A 6,337-nucleotide genomic window follows, 5' to 3' on the forward strand; every position below is an offset into this window, starting at 1 on the left:
CTCTGACCTTGGCCCTGCCCTAGGGTGTTAGGCAAATGACTTAACTGCCCTGAGCCTCCAGTTCCTCATCTGTGAAGTGGGCTCAAAACACTGCATAGAGGCATGCTATGAGGGATAGAGAGTTAGATGAGTTAGTTCATATGAATCAGCTTAGAACAAGTTCTGACCCATAGGAAGAGCTTCATAAGCTTCGCAATAAAAATAACAATTATTATTTTCCGAACAATGAGGGGTTTAAGCCAGATCAGGGACCAAGGAGATAAGGGTGTGAAGGTTGTAAGGAGACCCAGTATGAGTGAGACGTTAGGGAGCAGAGCCACCTGTGGAGCCTGGAGACAGCAGCCTGTGTAAACAGATTCAAATGTAAATTCTAAAAAACACTGTGCAAGCCAAACTCAATGGGTCTGCGGCATGTGCACAGCTCTGGGACCAGCAGTTTCAACCAGCTGAGCCCTATGGTCCCTTCCACCATGACAAATCTCCATTAGGTGATTTGTCCAAGCTCTACCACTCAAATATAGAACTAGCAGTGCCTTAGAGCCCTTCAAGTCCAACCAACCCCTTCACCCATTTTATAGGTGAGGAAACTGAGACCCAGAGAGGGGAAGTGGCTGTTCCCCATGCGGGGCACTGTCCCGCACGCCCTCCCAGCTGGCTGCCATGTGCTGTTGCGGGGTTGCTGTGGTCCTCCAGGCTAGGCTTTGCCTTCCCCATAGAAGGAAGAGCTTGGATTGGATGCCAACAAAATGTGATGGAACGAGGATGAATTTAGGAGCCAGAGAGGCCTGGATTGGAGTCCCAGCTGTGTGACCCGGGCAGGAACTCTAGCCCCCAAGCCTTTTCCCCATCGCCTCTATAGGGCTTGGCCTGTAGAGATGCCACTATTCTAAGTTGTTTTACTTAGACAAAGTCATTTATTTCTGGGAAGTGAGTCCTACTATTATCCCCAATTTACCGATAAGGCAACTGAGGCCCACAGAGGTCAAGTAACTTGCCCAAGGTCATGCACCTTGTAGGGTTGTCTCTGGGAAGGATTCGATGTCCATGGTGTAGCCCGGTGCCCAGCACATAGTATGCCAGGCACTCAATGAGTGCCAGCCCCATCGCCAATCCCATCAGTGGCTTCTAGGATGAAATCATCACAGCCAGCACTCCCAGGAACCAGGAGACCTTTCACACACTACATGGCTGTGGAATTAATAAAACGTTCTAACTAAAGATTGGAAAAGAGATTAGGGGACTCGGCTCCTGGAGTGGAATGATTAAAAAAGAAAGAAGGCATTCAGCTTTGCTACAGAGGAGTGAGAATAGGGCCCAGGCCTCCTCTTAGATGCTGGGCAAACACCAGGCAAGGGAGCCTCCCTAACCAGCTCAATGTGTCTGCTGTTGGCCATAAAGACGGGGCTTATTGGCGCCGGAAGAGTAACAAAACCGCCTCTTCAGAGTGGGATAAGGAGGCGGTTTATTACCCTCAGCAACGAGGAATACTCCGGACCACAGCCGGCCCCTCCTGATGAGGAGACACAGCCCACCCCACTGGGCCACACAGCCACCCCAACCCCCAATCTCCGGACCTTTGCTCTCACCCTTGCCCCGATTCCACTGGCAGAAGCCAGAAGGAGCTCCCTGACCCATGCAGTCCTCCACCCTCGTGCATCCAGGCACAGCTGCTCCCCCTCTCTCCGTCTCCCCGATGCTTGGCTTGACTGCCTGCATTCAAATTATGGGCTGTGGGACTTTGGGCAAGTCACCTCACATATTGGGGCCTCGGTAGCATCATCTGTAAAATAGAAAAATAATAGAGGCCAACTCATGGGGTCAACGTGGGGATCCAGTGAGGGCTTGTGATGTCCTTAGCCCAGTGTGTGGCGCTGAGGAAGCCCTCAGTAAAAGTCGCTCAGGATTATCATGAACAGCTCGGCCCTTGCCACCTGTGTTATAATTTTATGATTTGCTCTCCCTGGTGAGACCATGGGCTCTTGATTCTCATTTCCTCATAACAGCCCCATGACCTAGCTAGTAATGTCTCCATTTTTAAGATGATGACACCCAAGCTCAAGGAGGGCCCCAAGGTCACACAGCTCATACCAGACAGGAGGCAGGTCCCAAACGTGGCCTCTGTGGCCCTCCCACTCTGCTCCAGGACCTCAGTCTGCTCTAGTGGCCTCTGCCTGAGCTCTGTGTGGTAAATAGTTAAAGTGCAGCTCCAGGACTCAGGCAGGAAATGATTAAGAGAAAGCAACCTCAGCTTAGGAGAGCTCAGCAGAAGCTAGAAGCCAGGTGTGCAGGACCCTGGGATGTAGGAAGCCAGGAGGCCAAGAGGGCTCTGAGCTGTGGGAGGGAGCTGCCACCACTCCCAGCAGAAGCACCAGCCCCCAAATGTTTCATCACCAGATGCTGCTGCTGAGAGTGTGTGTGCACAGATACAGGGACACACACACACACAGGTGCACAGACACCAAGCTACACAGACAGACCTCCCCCCCCACACACAGATGCACACGCACACCCACACCTACTCATCCTCCTGCAAGGCTGTGTTAGGTGCATTGTATCTGCTTCCTAAGGAGAGGGGCTGGGTGCTGTGACCAACATGCCTGGGGGCTCCTTGTCATATAGGAGAGATTTGGGTAGTTGTGGAAAGTTCAACTCACAGGTCAGCACTGCAGTGGGGAGAGGGGTTCCTAGTGTCCTGTTGAGGATAGAGGGTGAGAGGTCAGAGAACCTTAGGGTTAGATCTGCTTTTTCCCTGACCAGCATCCAGACAATTTTATGACCCTCCCCTCTCTAGAGGTTTTGATCCACCTAGGGTGCTGATTAAAAAAATTCAGACACCTGGGCCACCCCATCAGAGATTATTATCCCCATCTGGCAGAAATGGAAGCTGAGGCCCAGAGAGACTAGGTAACTTGCCCAGGACCACGCAGCAGGGCTGGTATATGGGCATTCCAGGGCCTAAGCTCTGAGCCACCATGCCAGGCTGTTTCAGGCACCTGCAGACCTAGGTGCAGGCATCTGCAGCTACACCACAACCAGCCCCCGAGGGGAGCAGCATGGGGAGCAGGGTGCAGAGCTGGACACAAAGGGCTGGGAGCCCGGTCTCAGAGCTCTGTTCCCATGTGGGCCAAGAGGCTCAGAGTTTTCTCACACAGCTGTGTGAGCTGGCTTGACAAGGCTGCAAGATGGAGAGGCAAGTGCCTAGTAGTCAGGAACACAGCCTCTCTCTGCCTCTGTTTCCTCATCTGTAAGATGGAGATAATAACAGAAGCCTCTTTTTCAGGTGCTGTGGAGCTCTGTCCTCCAGTTCCTGCTGCAAGTCCCTGCTGGTCGCTCTCACCAAGGAACAAGTTGGTCAGGAAGCCACACTGCAGCAGTGGCTTTTTTCTTTTTCTTTTTTTGAGATGGAATTTCACTCTTGTCGCCAAGGCTGGAGTGCAGTGGCGCGATCTCAGCTCACTGCAACCTCTGTCTCCCAGGTTCAAGTGATTCTCCCACCTCAGACTCCTGAGTAGCTGGGATTATAGGCAGCTGCCACCACGCCCAGCTAATTTTTGTAATTTTAGTAAAGACAGGGTTTCGTCATGTTGGCCAGGGCTGGTCTTGAGCTCTACCAACAATACAAAAGTTAGCCAGGCGTGGTGGCGGGCACCTGTAAGCCCAGCTACTCGGGAGGCTGAGGCAGGAGAATCACCTAAACCCAGGAAGCAGAGGTTGCAGTGAGCCGAGATCACGCCACTGCACTCCAGCCTGGGTGACAAGAGTGAAACTCCACCTCAAAAAAACATAAAAAATGAAAAATAAAATGGGTCTGGTGGTCTTCATTTTTGACAGTTGCTGGGAAGATGAAAAGCCCAGCCCGGAAGAGGTTTCCGGTGGATGCTGGTCCTGGAGGCAGACCTGGATTCACTGCAAATCCGGGCTGTGGTGTGTCTGGCTGAGAAGTAGCTGCCTGGCCAGGAACCCCATTTTTCAGACCCCTTCACATCTAGGTGGGGCCGCGTTTCTAGCTCTCCCTGATGGAATGTGTGCAGGGTATGGTGTGCCACTTCCAGATGGAAGGATCAAGAGTTGGTCTTTCCCCATCTGGCAGCTGCACAAGGAGTCAGAGTTCTTCAAGGGGCAGAGCCAGAAAAGGAAGGGAGCTGGGGTGGCCGTCCTCACAGCAACGCTGGCACACTGCATTGTGACTGAACAGGAAATGGACTTTTACAGGCTGAGCCACTGAGATGGGGCCAGCCCGTTACAGCAGTGGTGTTGCCTCTTCTTTTTTCCATCCCTCCCTGGCACCTGTCTTGATGCCTGTCCGTCTCTCTGGGCCTTGTGGTCTGGAGGGAGTGTGTCCTGCTCCCTCTGACCTTGGTTCTTGCCCTGACTCAGGCCTGGCTGCCCTGCTGGGCCAGATGTGGCCATCTTGGCCATCAGGCTCAGGGCAGACTGGGGCCTTCTTTCCAGGTGGGAAATGCAGTCCCTGCCTTGGTAAATGCTGACAGGACGCTCTGGTGACCCAGGAGGTCTTGCTTAGTCATACGGTCCTCTGCGGATTGGCGTATGGGGACCCAGGCCCCACTGAACTTTAGAAATCCCCCTCTCCCTCAGGAGCACCCGGGGAAAGAGCAGTTAGCCTTGGCCTCGAATCCTCTCTGGCCCTGGCTTTTGTTTTCTGGGGGCTCTGTGGGCCTCCTCAGGCTTCCTTCCGGTGGTGGTGGGCTGAGGTCCCTTGCATTGCCATGGTTTTTATGATCCTGCCTTCTCCCAAGGCCTCCCTTAACCTCTGCCCTGTTCCCCTGGCCTTTCCCCGCCTCTCCCCGACTTCTCAGCTCTGTTCCCTGCCTCCTGTTCCCGGTTCTCCCGAGGGGATGCTGAGGTGCAGACGCCTATGTCTTCCTCAGAACAGATGCACAGGCAGAGACTCAAACATGTCATCTCCTGGGTGAGCTTTCTCTTTGCCTCTGTCTTAGCAGAACATGCACTCCCTGGAGGGAGAACATGGCAAATTGGATAAAAATCTCTCCGTGGCAGATTCACTTTCCTGGGATTAGGCCGACTCTTCACGCTGGCCCTCCCCAGGCGGACTCTACCCTGAGTCATTGGTATCTGATGGCAGAGTGGGCAGCGGCTTTCCTCACCTGAGCTTCTCTCCTAGTCCCTGCCTCATCACCCTGAGCCCTCAGCACACCCCCTGCCCCTGAGCCCACCCTCTCCCAGCTTGAAGCCCCTGACCCCCTGCCACAAAACCATGACACTGCCCTTCCTTCTGAACTCTGAGTGGCATCCATTGCCTCAAAATCTTTCTTTTCCTTCTTCCCTCCCTCCCTCCCTCCCTCCCTCCCTCCCTCCCTCCCTCCCTCCCTCCTTCATTTCTTTCTCTCTCTCTCTCTTTCTTTCCTTCCTCTCTCTCTCTTTCTTTCTTTTCCTTCTTTCTGAGATGGAGTCTCACCCTGTTGCCCAGGCTGGAATACAGTGGTATGCGATCTTGGCTCACCACAACCTCCAACTCCTGGGTTCAAGTGATTCTCCTGCCTCAACCTCCCATGTGGCTGGGATTACAGGCATGTGCCACTACACCCAGCTAATTTTGTATTTTTAGTAGAGACAGGGTTTCACCATGTTGGCCAGGCTGGTCTCGAACTCCTGACCTCACGTGATCTGCCTGCCTCAGCCTCCCAAAGTTCTGGGACTACAGGTGAGAGCCACTGTACCCAGCTGCCTCGAAATATTTCTTAGGCTAATCTCCCAGACTCTGATCCTGTACTCTTCTTTCGACAAGGTGAGGGCTCAGCTCCAATTATCCTGAGGCAGGTTTGAGGGAGGGGACACTGGAACAACCCCTCCTCTGCCTCTAAACAGCTACCTGAGCAGCACAGGTGAGTGATTCACCTGAAGATTCTGAGCCAACAGCATAGCCCTGCTCTAAGGGACCTCATGCAGGAAACAGACAGACAAGGGAAGTGAAGTCTTCTGGTACATGTGGTACTGTGAGGCCCACAGGACAGTGGCCAGTTTCACTGAGGAGGGGCTGGGCTCAGCAGAAACCTCACTGAGGGGAGGGAGCGTGGAGCTAAGTCTGGAAGCTAGGCGTCCAGAGCTGGTGGGGAGGGTGTTTCGAACAGAGGGCCTAGCCATTGCAAGGCCCTGGAGGTAGCACTGAGTCCCACACACAGAATGACCAGAGGGGAGGAGATAGGGAGGGGACAGGTGGGAGGGCCTTGCCTCCCTCATAAAGAGTCTGACCTTTATCCTGAGGGTGGTGGGAGCCACTGAGGGAGTTAACCCAAGGGAGTGACCTCATTGGATTAGTTGGTTTCCTCTGCCCCAGGTCTTCTTATTTCTTCTTCTT

Source organism: Callithrix jacchus, chromosome 4 (genome assembly GCF_049354715.1).
Source record: "Callithrix jacchus isolate 240 chromosome 4, calJac240_pri, whole genome shotgun sequence".
Classification (NCBI taxonomy): Eukaryota; Metazoa; Chordata; class Mammalia; order Primates; family Cebidae; genus Callithrix; species Callithrix jacchus.